The sequence below is a fragment of the Gymnodraco acuticeps genome, unplaced genomic scaffold, assembly GCF_902827175.1.
Source record: "Gymnodraco acuticeps unplaced genomic scaffold, fGymAcu1.1, whole genome shotgun sequence".
Lineage (NCBI taxonomy): Eukaryota > Metazoa > Chordata > Actinopteri > Perciformes > Bathydraconidae > Gymnodraco > Gymnodraco acuticeps.
The window spans coordinates 1-19,184 of record NW_022991219.1 but is presented as its reverse complement, the minus strand read 5'-3'; the positions used below and the strand labels follow the sequence as shown (position 1 = coordinate 19,184).

General features: G+C 39.4%; 19 non-coding genes across 19 annotated transcripts; all 19 read left to right on the top strand.

Annotated features, from left to right (window-relative positions):
* Positions 1-1,099: 1,099 nt before the first annotated feature.
* LOC117561791 lies at positions 1,100-1,314 on the top strand. The gene has a single exon (XR_004571442.1). It is a non-coding gene; the product is annotated as a small nucleolar RNA U3 (small nucleolar RNA).
* Positions 1,315-2,032: 718 nt separating this feature from the next.
* Positions 2,033-2,247, top strand: LOC117561789. Its single transcript, XR_004571440.1, has one exon. It is a non-coding gene; the product is annotated as a small nucleolar RNA U3 (small nucleolar RNA).
* Positions 2,248-2,966: 719 nt separating this feature from the next.
* LOC117561787 lies at positions 2,967-3,181 on the top strand. The gene has a single exon (XR_004571439.1). It is a non-coding gene; the product is annotated as a small nucleolar RNA U3 (small nucleolar RNA).
* Positions 3,182-3,900: 719 nt separating this feature from the next.
* LOC117561786 lies at positions 3,901-4,115 on the top strand. The gene has a single exon (XR_004571438.1). It is a non-coding gene; the product is annotated as a small nucleolar RNA U3 (small nucleolar RNA).
* A 718-nt stretch (positions 4,116-4,833) lies between these two features.
* LOC117561785 lies at positions 4,834-5,048 on the top strand. Its single transcript, XR_004571437.1, has one exon. It is a non-coding gene; the product is annotated as a small nucleolar RNA U3 (small nucleolar RNA).
* Positions 5,049-5,766: 718 nt separating this feature from the next.
* On the top strand, positions 5,767-5,981 carry LOC117561784. Its single transcript, XR_004571436.1, has one exon. It is a non-coding gene; the product is annotated as a small nucleolar RNA U3 (small nucleolar RNA).
* Positions 5,982-6,699: 718 nt separating this feature from the next.
* Positions 6,700-6,914, top strand: LOC117561783. The gene has a single exon (XR_004571435.1). It is a non-coding gene; the product is annotated as a small nucleolar RNA U3 (small nucleolar RNA).
* A 1,186-nt stretch (positions 6,915-8,100) lies between these two features.
* LOC117561782 lies at positions 8,101-8,315 on the top strand. Its single transcript, XR_004571434.1, has one exon. It is a non-coding gene; the product is annotated as a small nucleolar RNA U3 (small nucleolar RNA).
* A 718-nt stretch (positions 8,316-9,033) lies between these two features.
* On the top strand, positions 9,034-9,248 carry LOC117561797. The gene has a single exon (XR_004571448.1). It is a non-coding gene; the product is annotated as a small nucleolar RNA U3 (small nucleolar RNA).
* A 796-nt stretch (positions 9,249-10,044) lies between these two features.
* LOC117561790 lies at positions 10,045-10,258 on the top strand. The gene has a single exon (XR_004571441.1). It is a non-coding gene; the product is annotated as a small nucleolar RNA U3 (small nucleolar RNA).
* Positions 10,259-11,434: 1,176 nt separating this feature from the next.
* LOC117561793 lies at positions 11,435-11,649 on the top strand. The gene has a single exon (XR_004571444.1). It is a non-coding gene; the product is annotated as a small nucleolar RNA U3 (small nucleolar RNA).
* A 718-nt stretch (positions 11,650-12,367) lies between these two features.
* On the top strand, positions 12,368-12,582 carry LOC117561781. The gene has a single exon (XR_004571433.1). It is a non-coding gene; the product is annotated as a small nucleolar RNA U3 (small nucleolar RNA).
* A 719-nt stretch (positions 12,583-13,301) lies between these two features.
* Positions 13,302-13,516, top strand: LOC117561780. Its single transcript, XR_004571432.1, has one exon. It is a non-coding gene; the product is annotated as a small nucleolar RNA U3 (small nucleolar RNA).
* A 718-nt stretch (positions 13,517-14,234) lies between these two features.
* LOC117561778 lies at positions 14,235-14,449 on the top strand. Its single transcript, XR_004571430.1, has one exon. It is a non-coding gene; the product is annotated as a small nucleolar RNA U3 (small nucleolar RNA).
* A 718-nt stretch (positions 14,450-15,167) lies between these two features.
* On the top strand, positions 15,168-15,382 carry LOC117561779. The gene has a single exon (XR_004571431.1). It is a non-coding gene; the product is annotated as a small nucleolar RNA U3 (small nucleolar RNA).
* Positions 15,383-16,100: 718 nt separating this feature from the next.
* Positions 16,101-16,315, top strand: LOC117561801. Its single transcript, XR_004571452.1, has one exon. It is a non-coding gene; the product is annotated as a small nucleolar RNA U3 (small nucleolar RNA).
* A 718-nt stretch (positions 16,316-17,033) lies between these two features.
* Positions 17,034-17,247, top strand: LOC117561798. The gene has a single exon (XR_004571449.1). It is a non-coding gene; the product is annotated as a small nucleolar RNA U3 (small nucleolar RNA).
* A 722-nt stretch (positions 17,248-17,969) lies between these two features.
* Positions 17,970-18,184, top strand: LOC117561800. The gene has a single exon (XR_004571451.1). It is a non-coding gene; the product is annotated as a small nucleolar RNA U3 (small nucleolar RNA).
* A 718-nt stretch (positions 18,185-18,902) lies between these two features.
* Positions 18,903-19,117, top strand: LOC117561799. The gene has a single exon (XR_004571450.1). It is a non-coding gene; the product is annotated as a small nucleolar RNA U3 (small nucleolar RNA).
* Positions 19,118-19,184: the final 67 nt, after the last annotated feature.

Here is a 19,184-nt window from a genome sequence, read left to right as displayed (position 1 = left end):
TTATCAGATTACACTTTCACACTAAACTAATTAATTAATTGATATTTTCAGATTTATAAGGTATTGAACAATAAGATATTTCTAATATTATAACAGACAATGTTACTATCCTTAATCATTACCAGGTAAAACAGATGTTTTGATATTGATTACAGTTGATGCTCTGAATAAAGAACAGATGTTTTGATATTGATTACAGTTGATGCTCTGAAAAAAGAACAGATGTTTTGATTTTTCTTTTTCAGGTTGTTATACAATAAAATGTTTGATTCTTCAGATTGTTAAACATCTTGAGAATTGTTTAGCTTTCCCTTCAGATTTTGAAATGACATAATGATTGATAGTTGAAGTGATGTAATTAATTAAATATCATGCCTTACTCTTGAATAAAGCGTAATGAAGTAAACGTAAAGTAATGTTAAAGATTGAGGACACTGTGACTTTACAGATTACAGATTGATCGATTCATCACTGTGAATTTATACCTTAACTAGGAACCTTAGCTGGATCTCTCATGATTCTGATTTATACCTCAATTGGATTTATTATAAATCCTAAATTCTAATTGTGTTTTAATAAGTAATTGCCTTAAAGTAAATCTTTGAGATGTAAGCTGATTTAGAATTTGTGTTTGATGAATGAGATTAACTGAGTGATAAATGATAAAATATCTTATTTTTGAAACATATATTTTCCTATAATATTTTGTATCCCATGTGTTTATTATTGTGCCTTTTGACAAAAGATGCCAAGCACTGAAGAGAGATGATTTTTATTATGATTGACTGTGTTCAATCATGGTGATTGAAGTGTTTTTCAATCTTGTTCTATTTTTAATGTAATGAATGTATCTGAGCCCACCCAACTCTGAAGACGCCTATTGATTTTAAGTATTGTATGTTACAAATTGGCGTCTATGATCATTATTTCCATAACAATAAGGATAATTGATGCTTTGCCACAAGCTAACTTGCATTGCTGTTAATAACATCAATCACATGACTTGACGAAATGGACACGTTTATTATTGTTAGGCAGGAACCCTCAGTGATAGTACGTTTCCTGTGAATGAGATGCAGTTTTCACCCTTCAACAAACTAAGACTATACTTTCAGGGATCATTTCTATAGTTTCTGACTTGAGAAATGTGTTTCTAAAGTGATTGGTCTCGCTACCCACGATGATGAGACGTGATATTCCCTTCTGAGCGTGAAGCGGACACAGAGTAATGATTCAGTTCATATGCTCTCTGTCATTGATGATCGTTCTTTGCTTCTTCGGGAGTATTGAGGAAGGGGATATGATCAGAGTGGTAGTCAGTATCAGTACAATATAAAAACTTCTTAAATAGGTAAATACTGTGACATGTTTTATGTCTCGATAGGTTCAAATATTTCGTCAGCTCGTAACATTTTCATCAGACATTATTTAATCCAGTCAGCGGGAGCCCTCGTTGTCGCTAGTGATTTGGTCTTTGACTTAACGCAGCCCTTATTCTAGAAAACAGGTACACTTAAACAGTGTTGTGAGGAAAAGTCATTGTTTGAGCTCCAGACTCCACAGCACACATAGTCAGTACGCCTTTTGTTTGTCCAAATGTTCAACTTTAAAGCTCTGTCAGCTCTGTTTAAAGCCAGTGTTTTAGCTGTAATTTAAGTTTTGATACAGGCTAAAATCAGTGTTGTTCAAGTCAGAGTCACATGGTCAATTTCACCTCGTTGCTGTGTCCTCAGCAGCTGCGGAATGAACTGTGCTTGTTTTTCCCTGCAGCTATTTGCTGTGTTCACCTATAGAGGTCACTGTTTCTGGGCTTTAACTTGAATCTGATACAGGCAGAGTTTAACTTACGTTAAAGGTCTTACTGTTTATCATAAGGATAATTGATGCTTTGCCACAAGCTAACTTGCATTGCTGTTAATAACATCAATCACATGACTTGACGAAATGGACACGTTTATTATTGTTAGGCAGGAACCCTCAGTGATAGTACGTTTCCTGTGAATGAGATGCAGTTTTCACCCTTCAACAAACTAAGACTATACTTTCAGGGATCATTTCTATAGTTTCTGACTTGAGAAATGTGTTTCTAAAGTGATTGGTCTCGCTACCCACGATGATGAGACGTGATATTCCCTTCTGAGCGTGAAGCGGACACAGAGTAATGATTCAGTTCATATGCTCTCTGTCATTGATGATCGTTCTTTGCTTCTTCGGGAGTATTGAGGAAGGGGATATGATCAGAGTGGTAGTCAGTATCAGTACAATATAAAAACTTCTTAAATAGGTAAATACTGTGACATGTTTTATGTCTCGATAGGTTCAAATATTTCGTCAGCTCGTAACATTTTCATCAGACATTATTTAATCCAGTCAGCGGGAGCCCTCGTTGTCGCTAGTGGTTTGGTCTTTGACTTAACGCAGCCCTTATTCTAGAAAACAGGTACACTTAAACAGTGTTGTGAGGAAAAGTCATTGTTTGAGCTCCAGACTCCACAGCACACATAGTCAGTACGCCTTTTGTTTGTCCAAATGTTCAACTTTAAAGCTCTGTCAGCTCTGTTTAAAGCCAGTGTTTTAGCTGTAATTTAAGTTTTGATACAGGCTAAAATCAGTGTTGTTCAAGTCAGAGTCACATGGTCAATTTCACCTCGTTGCTGTGTCCTCAGCAGCTGCGGAATGAACTGTGATTGTTTTCTCCCTGCAGCTATTTGCTGTGTTCACCTATAGAGGTCACTGTTTCTGGGCTTTAACTTGAATCTGATACAGGCATAGTTTAACTTACGTTAAAGGTCTTACTGTTTATCATAAGGATAATTGATGCTTTGCCACAAGCTAACTTGCATTGCTGTTAATAACATCAATCACATGACTTGACGAAATGGACACGTTTATTATTGTTAGGCAGGAACCCTCAGTGATAGTACGTTTCCTGTGAATGAGATGCAGTTTTCACCCTTCAACAAACTAAGACTATACTTTCAGGGATCATTTCTATAGTTTCTGACTTGAGAAATGTGTTTCTAAAGTGATTGGTCTCGCTACCCACGATGATGAGACGTGATATTCCCTTCTGAGCGTGAAGCGGACACAGAGTAATGATTCAGTTCATATGCTCTCTGTCATTGATGATCGTTCTTTGCTTCTTCGGGAGTATTGAGGAAGGGGATATGATCAGAGTGGTAGTCAGTATCAGTACAATATAAAAACTTCTTAAATAGGTAAATACTGTGACATGTTTTATGTCTCGATAGGTTCAAATATTTCGTCAGCTCGTAACAATTTCATCAGACATTATTTAATCCAGTCAGCGGGAGCCCTCGTTGTCGCTAGTGATTTGGTCTTTGACTTAACGCAGCCCTTATTCTAGAAAACAGGTACACTTAAACAGTGTTGTGAGGAAAAGTCATTGTTTGAGCTCCAGACTCCACAGCACACATAGTCAGTACGCCTTTTGTTTGTCCAAATGTTCAACTTTAAAGCTCTGTCAGCTCTGTTTAAAGCCAGTGTTTTAGCTGTAATTTAAGTTTTGATACAGGCTAAAATCAGTGTTGTTCAAGTCAGAGTCACATGGTCAATTTCACCTCGTTGCTGTGTCCTCAGCAGCTGCGGAATGAACTGTGCTTGTTTTTCCCTGCAGCTATTTGCTGTGTTCACCTATAGAGGTCACTGTTTCTGGGCTTTAACTTGAATCTGATACAGGCATAGTTTAACTTACGTTAAAGGTCTTACTGTTTATCTATAAGGATAATTGATGCTTTGCCACAAGCTAACTTGCATTGCTGTTAATAACATCAATCACATGACTTGACGAAATGGACACGTTTATTATTGTTAGGCAGGAACCCTCAGTGATAGTACGTTTCCTGTGAATGAGATGCAGTTTTCATCCTTCAACAAACTAAGACTATACTTTCAGGGATCATTTCTATAGTTTCTGACTTGAGAAATGTGTTTCTAAAGTGATTGGTCTCGCTACCCACGATGATGAGACGTGATATTCCCTTCTGAGCGTGAAGCGGACACAGAGTAATGATTCAGTTCATATGCTCTCTGTCATTGATGATCGTTCTTTGCTTCTTCGGGAGTATTGAGGAAGGGGATATGATCAGAGTGGTAGTCAGTATCAGTACAATATAAAAACTTCTTAAATAGGTGAATACTGTGACATGTTTTATGTCTCGATAGGTTCAAATATTTCGTCAGCTCGTAACATTTTCATCAGACATTATTTAATCCAGTCAGCGGGAGCCCTCGTTGTCGCTAGTGATTTGGTCTTTGACTTAACGCAGCCCTTATTCTAGAAAACAGGTACACTTAAACAGTGTTGTGAGGAAAAGTCATTGTTTGAGCTCCAGACTCCACAGCACACATAGTCAGTACGCCTTTTGTTTGTCCAAATGTTCAACTTTAAAGCTCTGTCAGCTCTGTTTAAAGCCAGTGTTTTAGCTGTAATTTAAGTTTTGATACAGGCTAAAATCAGTGTTGTTCAAGTCAGAGTCACATGGTCAATTTCACCTCGTTGCTGTGTCCTCAGCAGCTGCGGAATGAACTGTGCTTGTTTTTCCCTGCAGCTATTTGCTGTGTTCACCTATAGAGGTCACTGTTTCTGGGCTTTAACTTGAATCTGATACAGGCATAGTTTAACTTACGTTAAAGGTCTTACTGTTTATCATAAGGATAATTGATGCTTTGCCACAAGCTAACTTGCATTGCTGTTAATAACATCAATCACATGACTTGACGAAATGGACACGTTTATTATTGTTAGGCAGGAACCCTCAGTGATAGTACGTTTCCTGTGAATGAGATGCAGTTTTCACCCTTCAACAAACTAAGACTATACTTTCAGGGATCATTTCTATAGTTTCTGACTTGAGAAATGTGTTTCTAAAGTGATTGGTCTCGCTACCCACGATGATGAGACGTGATATTCCCTTCTGAGCGTGAAGCGGACACAGAGTAATGATTCAGTTCATATGCTCTCTGTCATTGATGATCGTTCTTTGCTTCTTCGGGAGTATTGAGGAAGGGGATATGATCAGAGTGGTAGTCAGTATCAGTACAATATAAAAACTTCTTAAATAGGTAAATACTGTGACATGTTTTATGTCTCGATAGGTTCAAATATTTCGTCAGCTCGTAACATTTTCATCAAACATTATTTAATCCAGTCAGCGGGAGCCCTCGTTGTCGCTAGTGATTTGGTCTTTGACTTAACGCAGCCCTTATTCTAGAAAACAGGTACACTTAAACAGTGTTGTGAGGAAAAGTCATTGTTTGAGCTCCAGACTCCACAGCACACATAGTCAGTACGCCTTTTGTTTGTCCAAATGTTCAACTTTAAAGCTCTGTCAGCTCTGTTTAAAGCCAGTGTTTTAGCTGTAATTTAAGTTTTGATACAGGCTAAAATCAGTGTTGTTCAAGTCAGAGTCACATGGTCAATTTCACCTCGTTGCTGTGTCCTCAGCAGCTGCGGAATGAACTGTGCTTGTTTTTCCCTGCAGCTATTTGCTGTGTTCACCTATAGAGGTCACTGTTTCTGGGCTTTAACTTGAATCTGATACAGGCATAGTTTAACTTACGTTAAAGGTCTTACTGTTTATCATAAGGATAATTGATGCTTTGCCACAAGCTAACTTGCATTGCTGTTAATAACATCAATCACATGACTTGACGAAATGGACACGTTTATTATTGTTAGGCAGGAACCCTCAGTGATAGTACGTTTCCTGTGAATGAGATGCAGTTTTCACCCTTCAACAAACTAAGACTATACTTTCAGGGATCATTTCTATAGTTTCTGACTTGAGAAATGTGTTTCTAAAGTGATTGGTCTCGCTACCCACGATGATGAGACGTGATATTCCCTTCTGAGCGTGAAGCGGACACAGAGTAATGATTCAGTTCATATGCTCTCTGTCATTGATGATCGTTCTTTGCTTCTTCGGGAGTATTGAGGAAGGGGATATGATCAGAGTGGTAGTCAGTATCAGTACAATATAAAAACTTCTTAAATAGGTAAATACTGTGACATGTTTTATGTCTCGATAGGTTCAAATATTTCGTCAGCTCGTAACATTTTCATCAGACATTATTTAATCCAGTCAGTGGGAGCCCTCGTTGTCGCTAGTGATTTGGTCTTTGACTTAACGCAGCCCTTATTCTAGAAAACAGGTACACTTAAACAGTGTTGTGAGGAAAAGTCATTGTTTGAGCTCCAGACTCCACAGCACACATAGTCAGTACGCCTTTTGTTTGTCCAAATGTTCAACTTTAAAGCTCTGTCAGCTCTGTTTAAAGCCAGTGTTTTAGCTGTAATTTAAGTTTTGATACAGGCTAAAATCAGTGTTGTTCAAGTCAGAGTCACATGGTCAATTTCACCTCGTTGCTGTGTCCTCAGCAGCTGCGGAATGAACTGTGATTGTTTCTCCCTGCAGCTATTTGCTGTGTTCACCTATAGAGGTCACTGTTTCTGGGCTTTAACTTGAATCTGATACAGGCATAGTTTAACTTACGTTAAAGGTCTTACTGTTTATCATAAGGATAATTGATGCTTTGCCACAAGCTAACTTGCATTGCTGTTAATAACATCAATCACATGACTTGACGAAATGGACACGTTTATTATTGTTAGGCAGGAACCCTCAGTGATAGTACGTTTCCTGTGAATGAGATGCAGTTTTCATCCTTCAACAAACTAAGACTATACTTTCAGGGATCATTTCTATAGTTTCTGACTTGAGAAATGTGTTTCTAAAGTGATTGGTCTCGCTACCCACGATGATGAGACGTGATATTCCCTTCTGAGCGTGAAGCGGACACAGAGTAATGATTCAGTTCATATGCTCTCTGTCATTGATGATCGTTCTTTGCTTCTTCGGGAGTATTGAGGAAGGGGATATGATCAGAGTGGTAGTCAGTATCAGTACAATATAAAAACTTCTTAAATAGGTAAATACTGTGACATGTTTTATGTCTCGATAGGTTCAAATATTTCGTCAGCTCGTAACATTTTCATCAGACATTATTTAATCCAGTCAGCGGGAGCCCTCGTTGTCGCTAGTGATTTGGTCTTTGACTTAACGCAGCCCTTATTCTAGAAAACAGGTACACTTAAACAGTGTTGTGAGGAAAAGTCATTGTTTGAGCTCCAGACTCCACAGCACACATAGTCAGTACGCCTTTTGTTTGTCCAAATGTTCAACTTTAAAGCTCTGTCAGCTCTGTTTAAAGCCAGTGTTTTAGCTGTAATTTAAGTTTTGATACAGGCTAAAATCAGTGTTGTTCAAGTCAGAGTCACATGGTCAATTTCACCTCGTTGCTGTGTCCTCAGCAGCTGCGGAATGAACTGTGATTGTTTTTCCCTGCAGCTATTTGCTGTGTTCACCTATAGAGGTCACTGTTTCTGGGCTTTAACTTGAATCTGATACAGGCATAGTTTAACTTACGTTAAAGGTCTTACTGTTTATCATAAGTGTAGAGGAAACTTCTGTGTAGCTATGCACTGGGAGTCACCGACTCAGGAAGGAGACACGGTAGGAGCAGTAGCTTTGATGTTAAACACATGATGGTTTATTTGGAGTTACGGCCGGAGGATTCACATCACAAGTCCAAGAGTCAGAGGTTCTGACTTCACGGTAGAGTTGCCACGTCAATTCTGGGGAGCCTCTCTCTTGCCAGCCCATCTAACTGGTTTATCAGAGAGTAAACAACATATTTGAGAAGATAGCCTAAACAGTGTGGGAACACTGAGCTACTTGCGTCGGACACTTATGACCTCGAAGATTTCACCTTGGAGTCCACAAATACAGAGAAGGAAGTGTCCCACTGTACCCACAACACAGACCATCTGTGACCCAGTATTGACCGGTCACAGAATGGGAACAATAACATTATTGGCTAAGCAGCCTGTGTCCTTAAAGAAGGTAAACAGACATCAAGAGGATAATTGATGCTTTGCCACAAGCTAACTTGCATTGCTGTTAATAACATCAATCACATGACTTGACGAAATGGACACGTTTATTATTGTTAGGCAGGAACCCTCAGTGATAGTACGTTTCCTGTGAATGAGATGCAGTTTTCACCCTTCAACAAACTAAGACTATACTTTCAGGGATCATTTCTATAGTTTCTGACTTGAGAAATGTGTTTCTAAAGTGATTGGTCTCGCTACCCACGATGATGAGACGTGATATTCCCTTCTGAGCGTGAAGCGGACACAGAGTAATGATTCAGTTCATATGCTCTCTGTCATTGATGATCGTTCTTTGCTTCTTCGGGAGTATTGAGGAAGGGGATATGATCAGAGTGGTAGTCAGTATCAGTACAATATAAAAACTTCTTAAATAGGTAAATACTGTGACATGTTTTATGTCTCGATAGGTTCAAATATTTCGTCAGCTCGTAACATTTTCATCAGACATTATTTAATCCAGTCAGCGGGAGCCCTCGTTGTCGCTAGTGGTTTGGTCTTTGACTTAACGCAGCCCTTATTCTAGAAAACAGGTACACTTAAACAGTGTTGTGAGGAAAAGTCATTGTTTGAGCTCCAGACTCCACAGCACACATAGTCAGTACGCCTTTTGTTTGTCCAAATGTTCAACTTTAAAGCTCTGTCAGCTCTGTTTAAAGCCAGTGTTTTAGCTGTAATTTAAGTTTTGATACAGGCTAAAATCAGTGTTGTTCAAGTCAGAGTCACATGGTCAATTTCACCTCGTTGCTGTGTCCTCAGCAGCTGCGGAATGAACTGTGCTTGTTTTTCCCTGCAGCTATTTGCTGTGTTCACCTATAGAGGTCACTGTTTCTGGGCTTTAACTTGAATCTGATACAGGCATAGTTTAACTTACGTTAAAGGTCTTACTGTTTATCATAAGGATAATTGATGCTTTGCCACAAGCTAACTTGCATTGCTGTTAATAACATCAATCACATGACTTGACGAAATGGACACGTTTATTATTGTTAGGCAGGAACCCTCAGTGATAGTACGTTTCCTGTGAATGAGATGCAGTTTTCATCCTTCAACAAACTAAGACTATACTTTCAGGGATCATTTCTATAGTTTCTGACTTGAGAAATGTGTTTCTAAAGTGATTGGTCTCGCTACACACGATGATGAGACGTGATATTCCCTTCTGAGCGTGAAGCGGACACAGAGTAATGATTCAGTTCATATGCTCTCTGTCATTGATGATCGTTCTTTGCTTCTTCGGGAGTATTGAGGAAGGGGATATGATCAGAGTGGTAGTCAGTATCAGTACAATATAAAAACTTCTTAAATAGGTGAATACTGTGACATGTTTTATGTCTCGATAGGTTCAAATTAGGGCCGGGACTCGATTAAAAAAATTAATCTAATTAATTAGTGGCTTTGTAATTAATTAATCGAAATTAATCGCATTTTTAATCACATATAAATATTTGACCTAAGAACAGTGAGAAGCAATTTTTTTCACATGGATTTTAGTATACCATTAGGCGCATTCACACCGCAGTACTTTTCCCACAAAGGTTCATGAGAACTTAGTTCATGAGAACTCTTTGAACCTGGGGGTGGATTAGGCAAATGAAGCCGCTGACGTCACTTCTTCTTCTTCTGCTTTGGGTTTACTGGCAGGCCGCAAACCACTTCACGGCGTATACTGCCGCCCAAAGTCCCCGGTCGGAAGTCCCCGGAGTTGGGGACTGGCTTCAGTAGAAGCTGCTGTCCCGATCCGAGTAAATCGCCAGAACGCCGACACCTCCTGATCTCCACCGCTCCCATGTTTTATTTTGTGTTGCCATAAGTTAGTCTCTCTGCGTTTCTGCGCTGGGCTAATGCTAATAATGCTAATGCGAGGATAATAAAATGGCGGCTTCACAAAACTTTTTGGGAGTTTTACGAAGGATAATTGATGCTTTGCCACAAGCTAACTTGCATTGCTGTTAATAACATCAATCACATGACTTGACGAAATGGACACGTTTATTATTGTTAGGCAGGAACCCTCAGTGATAGTACGTTTCCTGTGAATGAGATGCAGTTTCACCCTTCAACAAACTAAGACTATACTTTCAGGATCATTTCTATAGTTTCTGACTTGAGAAATGTGTTTCTAAAGTGATTGGTCTCGCTACCCACGATGATGAGACGTGATATTCCCTTCTGAGCGTGAAGCGGACACAGAGTAATGATTCAGTTCATATGCTCTCTGTCATTGATGATCGTTCTTTGCTTCTTCGGGAGTATTGAGGAAGGGGATATGATCAGAGTGGTAGTCAGTATCAGTACAATATAAAACTTCTTAAATAGGTAAATACTGAGTACTGTGACATGTTTATGTCTCGATAGGTTCAAATATTTCGTCAGCTCGTAACATTTCATCAGACATTATTTAATCCAGTCAGCGGGAGCCCTCGTTGTCGCTAGTGATTTGGTCTTTGACTTAACGCAGCCCTTATTCTAGAAAACAGGTACACTTAAACAGTGTTGTGAGGAAAAGTCATTGTTTGAGCTCCAGACTCCACAGCACACATAGTCAGTACGCCTTTTGTTTGTCCAAATGTTCAACTTTAAAGCTCTGTCAGCTCTGTTTAAAGCCAGTGTTTTAGCTGTAATTTAAGTTTTGATACAGGCTAAAATCAGTGTTGTTCAAGTCAGAGTCACATGGTCAATTTCACCTCGTTGCTGTGTCCTCAGCAGCTGCGGAATGAACTGTGATTGTTTTTCCCTGCAGCTATTTGCTGTGTTCACCTATAGAGGTCACTGTTTCTGGGCTTTAACTTGAATCTGATACAGGCATAGTTTAACTTACGTTAAAGGTCTTACTGTTTATCATAAGTGTAGAGGAAACTTCTGTGTAGCTATGCAGTGGGAGTCACCGACTCAGGAAGGAGACACGGTAGGAGCAGTAGCTTTGATGTTAACACATGATGGTTTATTTGGAGTTACGGCCGGAGGATTCACATCACAAGTCCAAGAGTCAGAGGTTCTGACTCACGGTAGAGTTGCCACGTCAATTCTGGGGAGCCTCTCTCTTGCCAGCCATCTAACTGGTTTATCAGAGAGTAAACAACATATTTGAGAAGATAGCCTAACAGTGTGGGAACACTGAGCTACTTGCGTCGGACACTTATGACCTCGAAGATTCACCTTGGAGTCCAACAAATACAGAGAAGGAAGTGTCCCACTGTACCCACAACACAGACCATCTGTGACCCAGTATTGACCGGTCACAGAATGGGAACAATAACATTATTGGCTAAGCAGCCTGTGTCCTTAAAGAAGGTAATAAGGATAATTGATGCTTTGCCACAAGCTAACTTGCATTGCTGTTAATAACATCAATCACATGACTTGACGAAATGGACACGTTTATTATTGTTAGGCAGGAACCCTCAGTGATAGTACGTTTCCTGTGAATGAGATGCAGTTTTCATCCTTCAACAAACTAAGACTATACTTTCAGGGATCATTTCTATAGTTTCTGACTTGAGAAATATGTTTCTAAAGTGATTGGTCTCGCTACCCACGATGATGAGACGTGATATTCCCTTCTGAGCGTGAAGCGGACACAGAGCAATGATTCAGGTCATATGCTCGCTGTCATTGATGATCGTTCTTTGCTTCTTCGGGAGTATTGAGGAAGGGGATATGATCAGAGTGGTAGTCAGTATCAGTACAATATAAAGACTTCTTAAATAGGTAAATACTGTGACATGTTTTATGTCTCGATAGGTTCAAATATTTCGTCAGCTCGTAACATTTTCATCAGACATTATTTAATCCAGTCAGCGGGAGCCCTCGTTGTCGCTAGTGATTTGGTCTTTGACTTAACGCAGCCCTTATTCTAGAAAACAGGTACACTTAAACAGTGTTGTGAGGAAAAGTCATTGTTTGAGCTCCAGACTCCACAGCACACATAGTCAGTACGCCTTTTGTTTGTCCAAATGTTCAACTTTAAAGCTCTGTCAGCTCTGTTTAAAGCCAGTGTTTTAGCTGTAATTTAAGTTTTGATACAGGCTAAAATCAGTGTTGTTCAAGTCAGAGTCACATGGTCAATTTCACCTCGTTGCTGTGTCCTCAGCAGCTGCGGAATGAACTGTGATTGTTTCTCCCTGCAGCTATTTGCTGTGTTCACCTATAGAGGTCACTGTTTCTGGGCTTTAACTTGAATCTGATACAGGCATAGTTTAACTTACGTTAAAGGTCTTACTGTTTATCATAAGGATAATTGATGCTTTGCCACAAGCTAACTTGCATTGCTGTTAATAACATCAATCACATGACTTGACGAAATGGACACGTTTATTATTGTTAGGCAGGAACCCTCAGTGATAGTACGTTTCCTGTGAATGAGATGCAGTTTTCACCCTTCAACAAACTAAGACTATACTTTCAGGGATCATTTCTATAGTTTCTGACTTGAGAAATGTGTTTCTAAAGTGATTGGTCTCGCTACCCACGATGATGAGACGTGATATTCCCTTCTGAGCGTGAAGCGGACACAGAGTAATGATTCAGTTCATATGCTCTCTGTCATTGATGATCGTTCTTTGCTTCTTCGGGAGTATTGAGGAAGGGGATATGATCAGAGTGGTAGTCAGTATCAGTACAATATAAAAACTTCTTAAATAGGTAAATACTGTGACATGTTTTATGTCTCGATAGGTTCAAATATTTCGTCAGCTCGTAACAATTTTCATCAGACATTATTTAATCCAGTCAGCGGGAGCCCTCGTTGTCGCTAGTGATTTGGTCTTTGACTTAACGCAGCCCTTATTCTAGAAAACAGGTACACTTAAACAGTGTTGTGAGGAAAAGTCATTGTTTGAGCTCCAGACTCCACAGCACACATAGTCAGTACGCCTTTTGTTTGTCCAAATGTTCAACTTTAAAGCTCTGTCAGCTCTGTTTAAAGCCAGTGTTTTAGCTGTAATTTAAGTTTTGATACAGGCTAAAATCAGTGTTGTTCAAGTCAGAGTCACATGGTCAATTTCACCTCGTTGCTGTGTCCTCAGCAGCTGCGGAATGAACTGTGCTTGTTTTTCCCTGCAGCTATTTGCTGTGTTCACCTATAGAGGTCACTGTTTCTGGGCTTTAACTTGAATCTGATACAGGCAGAGTTTAACTTACGTTAAAGGTCTTACTGTTTATCATAAGGATAATTGATGCTTTGCCACAAGCTAACTTGCATTGCTGTTAATAACATCAATCACATGACTTGACGAAATGGACACGTTTATTATTGTTAGGCAGGAACCCTCAGTGATAGTACGTTTCCTGTGAATAAGATGCAGTTTTCATCCTTCAACAAACTAAGACTATACTTTCAGGGATCATTTCTATAGTTTCTGACTTGAGAAATGTGTTTCTAAAGTGATTGGTCTCGCTACCCACGATGATGAGACGTGATATTCCCTTCTGAGCGTGAAGCGGACACAGAGTAATGATTCAGTTCATATGCTCTCTGTCATTGATGATCGTTCTTTGCTTCTTCGGGAGTATTGAGGAAGGGGATATGATCAGAGTGGTAGTCAGTATCAGTACAATATAAAAACTTCTTAAATAGGTAAATACTGTGACATGTTTTATGTCTCGATAGGTTCAAATATTTCGTCAGCTCGTAACATTTTCATCAAACATTATTTAATCCAGTCAGCGGGAGCCCTCGTTGTCGCTAGTGATTTGGTCTTTGACTTAACGCAGCCCTTATTCTAGAAAACAGGTACACTTAAACAGTGTTGTGAGGAAAAGTCATTGTTTGAGCTCCAGACTCCACAGCACACATAGTCAGTACGCCTTTTGTTTGTCCAAATGTTCAACTTTAAAGCTCTGTCAGCTCTGTTTAAAGCCAGTGTTTTAGCTGTAATTTAAGTTTTGATACAGGCTAAAATCAGTGTTGTTCAAGTCAGAGTCACATGGTCAATTTCACCTCGTTGCTGTGTCCTCAGCAGCTGCGGAATGAACTGTGATTGTTTTTCCCTGCAGCTATTTGCTGTGTTCACCTATAGAGGTCACTGTTTCTGGGCTTTAACTTGAATCTGATACAGGCATAGTTTAACTTACGTTAAAGGTCTTACTGTTTATCATAAGGATAATTGATGCTTTGCCACAAGCTAACTTGCATTGCTGTTAATAACATCAATCACATGACTTGACGAAATGGACACGTTTATTATTGTTAGGCAGGAACCCTCAGTGATAGTACGTTTCCTGTGAATGAGATGCAGTTTTCACCCTTCAACAAACTAAGACTATACTTTCAGGGATCATTTCTATAGTTTCTGACTTGAGAAATGTGTTTCTAAAGTGATTGGTCTCGCTACCCACGATGATGAGACGTGATATTCCCTTCTGAGCGTGAAGCGGACACAGAGTAATGATTCAGTTCATATGCTCTCTGTCATTGATGATCGTTCTTTGCTTCTTCGGGAGTATTGAGGAAGGGAATATGATCAGAGTGGTAGTCAGTATCAGTACAATATAAAAACTTCTTAAATAGGTAAATACTGTGACATGTTTTATGTCTCGATAGGTTCAAATATTTCGTCAGCTCGTAACAATTTCATCAGACATTATTTAATCCAGTCAGCGGGAGCCCTCGTTGTCGCTAGTGATTTGGTCTTTGACTTAACGCAGCCCTTATTCTAGAAAACAGGTACACTTAAACAGTGTTGTGAGGAAAAGTCATTGTTTGAGCTCCAGACTCCACAGCACACATAGTCAGTACGCCTTTTGTTTGTCCAAATGTTCAACTTTAAAGCTCTGTCAGCTCTGTTTAAAGCCAGTGTTTTAGCTGTAATTTAAGTTTTGATACAGGCTAAAATCAGTGTTGTTCAAGTCAGAGTCACATGGTCAATTTCACCTCGTTGCTGTGTCCTCAGCAGCTGCGGAATGAACTGTGATTGTTTTTCCCTGCAGCTATTTGCTGTGTTCACCTATAGAGGTCACTGTTTCTGGGCTTTAACTTGAATCTGATACAGGCATAGTTTAACTTACGTTAAAGGTCTTACTGTTTATCATAAGGATAATTGATGCTTTGCCACAAGCTAACTTGCATTGCTGTTAATAACATCAATCACATGACTTGACGAAATGGACACGTTTATTATTGTTAGGCAGGAACCCTCAGTGATAGTACGTTTCCTGTGAATGAGATGCAGTTTTCACCCTTCAACAAACTAAGACTATACTTTCAGGGATCATTTCTATAGTTTCTGACTTGAGAAATGTGTTTCTAAAGTGATTGGTCTCGCTACCCACGATGATGAGACGTGATATTCCCTTCTGAGCGTGAAGCGGACACAGAGTAATGATTCAGTTCATATGCTCTCTGTCATTGATGATCGTTCTTTGCTTCTTCGGGAGTATTGAGGAAGGGGATATGATCAGAGTGGTAGTCAGTATCAGTACAATATTAAAAACTTCTTAAATAGTTAAATACTGTGACATGTTTTATGTCTCGATAGGTTCAAATATTTCGTCAGCTCGTAAAATTTCATCAGACATTATTTAATCCAGTCAGCGGGAGCCCTCGTTGTCGCTAGTGATTTGGTCTTTGACTTAACGCAGCCCTTATTCTAGAAAACAGGTACACTTAAACAGTGTTGTGAGGAAAAGTCATTGTTTGAGCTCCAGACTCCACAGCACACATAGTCAGTACGCCTTTTGTTTGTCCAAATGTTCAACTTTAAAGCTCTGTCAGCTCTGTTTAAAGCCAGTGTTTTAGCTGTAATTTAAGTTTTGATACAGGCTAAAATCAGTGTTGTTCAAGTCAGAGTCACATGGTCAATTTCACCTCGTTGCTGTGTCCTCAGCAGCTGCGGAATGAACTGTGATTGTTTTTCCCTGCAGCTATTTGCTGTGTTCACCTATAGAGGTCACTGTTTCTGGGCTTTAACTTGAATCTGATACAGGCATAGTTTAACTTACGTTAAAGGTCTTACTGTTTATCATAAGGATAATTGATGCTTTGCCACAAGCTAACTTGCATTGCTGTTAATAACATCAATCACATGACTTGACGAAATGGACACGTTTATTATTGTTAGGCAGGAACCCTCAGTGATAGTACGTTTCCTGTGAATGAGATGCAGTTTTCACCCTTCAACAAACTAAGACTATACTTTCAGGGATCATTTCTATAGTTTCTGACTTGAGAAATGTGTTTCTAAAGTGATTGGTCTCGCTACCCACGATGATGAGACGTGATATTCCCTTCTGAGCGTGAAGCGGACACAGAGTAATGATTCAGTTCATATGCTCTCTGTCATTGATGATCGTTCTTTGCTTCTTCGGGAGTATTGAGGAAGGGGATATGATCAGAGTGGTAGTCAGTATCAGTACAATATAAAGACTTCTTAAATAGGTAAATACTGTGACATGTTTTATGTCTCGATAGGTTCAAATATTTCGTCAGCTCGTAAGATTTTCATCAGACATTATTTAATCCAGTCAGCGGGAGCCCTCGTTGTCGCTAGTGATTTGGTCTTTGACTTAACGCAGCCCTTATTCTAGAAAACAGGTACACTTAAACAGTGTTGTGAGGAAAAGTCATTGTTTGAGCTCCAGACTCCACAGCACACATAGTCAGTACGCCTTTTGTTTGTCCAAATGTTCAACTTTAAAGCTCTGTCAGCTCTGTTTAAAGCCAGTGTTTTAGCTGTAATTTAAGTTTTGATACAGGCTAAAATCAGTGTTGTTCAAGTCAGAGTCACATGGTCAATTTCACCTTGTTGCTGTGTCCTCAGGCAGCTGCGGAATGAACTGTGCTTGTTTTTCCCTGCAGCTATTTGCTGTGTTCACCTATAGAGGTCACTGTTTCTGGGCTTTAACTTGAATCTGATACAGGCATAGTTTAACTTACGTTAAAGGTCTTACTGTTTATCATAAGGATAATTGATGCTTTGCCACAAGCTAACTTGCATTGCTGTTAATAACATCAATCACATGACTTGACGAAATGGACACGTTATTATTGTTAGGCAGGAACCCTCAGTGATAGTACGTTTCCTGTGAATGAGATGCAGTTTTCACCCTTCAACAAACTAAGACTATACTTTCAGGGATCATTTCTATATTTCTGACTTGAGAAATGTGTTTCTAAAGTGATTGGTCTCGCTACCCACGATGATGAGACGTGATATTCCCTTCTGAGCGTGAAGCGGACACAGAGTAATGATTCAGTTCATATGCTCTCTGTCATTGATGATCGTTCTTTGCTTCTTCGGGAGTATTGAGGAAGGGAATATGATCAGAGTGGTAGTCAGTATCAGTACAATATTAAAAACTTCTTAAATAGTTAAATACTGTGACATGTTTTATGTCTCGATAGGTTCAAATATTTCGTCAGCTCGTAAAATTTTCATCAGACATTATTTAATCCAGTCAGCGGGAGCCCTCGTTGTCGCTAGTGATTTGGTCTTTGACTTAACGCAGCCCTTATTCTAGAAAACAGGTACACTTAAACAGTGTTGTGAGGAAAAGTCATTGTTTGAGCTCCAGACTCCACAGCACACATAGTCAGTACGCCTTTTGTTTGTCCAAATGTTCAACTTTAAAGCTCTGTCAGCTCTGTTTAAAGCCAGTGTTTTAGCTGTAATTTAAGTTTTGATACAGGCTAAAATCAGTGTTGTTCAAGTCAGAGTCACATGGTCAATTTCACCTCGTTGCTGTGTCCTCAGCAGCTGCGGAATGAACTGTGATTGTTTTCTCCCTGCAGCTATTTGCTGTGTTCACCTATAGAGGTCACTGTTTCTGGGCTTTAACTTGAATCTGATACAGGCATAGTTTAACTTACGTTAAAGGTCTTACTGTTTATCATAAGAGGATAATTGATGCTTTGCCACAAGCTAACTTGCATTGCTGTTAATAACATCAATCACATGACTTGACGAAATGGACACGTTTATTATTGTTAGGCAGGAACCCTCAGTGATAGTACGTTTCCTGTGAATGAGATGCAGTTTTCACCCTTCAACAAACTAAGACTATACTTTCAGGGATCATTTCTATAGTTTCTGACTTGAGAAATGTGTTTCTAAAGTGATTGGTCTCGCTACCCACGATGATGAGACGTGATATTCCCTTCTGAGCGTGAAGCGGACACAGAGTAATGATTCAGTTCATATGCTCTCTGTCATTGATGATCGTTCTTTGCTTCTTCGGGAGTATTGAGGAAGGGGATATGATCAGAGTGGTAGTCAGTATCAGTACAATATAAAAACTTCTTAAATAGGTAAATACTGTGACATGTTTTATGTCTCGATAGGTTCAAATATTTCGTCAGCTCGTAAAATTTTCATCAGACATTATTTAATCCAGTCAGCGGGAGCCCTCGTTGTCGCTAGTGATTTGGTCTTTGACTTAACGCAGCCCTTATTCTAGAAAACAGGTACACTTAAACAGTGTTGTGAGGAAAAGTCATTGTTTGAGCTCCAGACTCCACAGCACACATAGTCAGTACGCCTTTTGTTTGTCCAAATGTTCAACTTTAAAGCTCTGTCAGCTCTGTTTAAAGCCAATGTTTTAGCTGTAATTTAAGTTTTGATACAGGCTAAAATCAGTGTTGTTCAAGTCAGAGTCACATGGTCAATTTCACCTCGTTGCTGTGTCCTCAGCAGCTGCGGAATGAACTGTGATTGTTTTTCCCTGCAGCTATTTGCTGTGTTCACCTATAGAGGTCACTGTTTCTGGGCTTTAACTTGAATCTGATACAGGCAGAGTTTAACTTACGTTAAAGGTCTTACTGTTTATCATAAGGATAATTGATGCTTTGCCACAAGCTAACTTGCATTGCTGTTAATAACATCAATCACATGACTTGACGAAATGGACACGTTTATTATTGTTAGGCAGGAACCCTCAGTGATAGTACGTTTCCTGTGAATGAGATGCAGTTTTCACCCTTCAACAAACTAAGACTATACTTTCAGGGATCATTTCTATAGTTTCTGACTTGAGAAATGTGTTTCTAAAGTGATTGGTCTCGCTACCCACGATGATGAGACGTGATATTCCCTTCTGAGCGTGAAGCGGACACAGAGTAATGATTCAGTTCATATGCTCTCTGTCATTGATGATCGTTCTTTGCTTCTTCGGGAGTATTGAGGAAGGGGATATGATCAGAGTGGTAGTCAGTATCAGTACAATATAAAAACTTCTTAAATAGGTAAATACTGTGACATGTTTTATGTCTCGA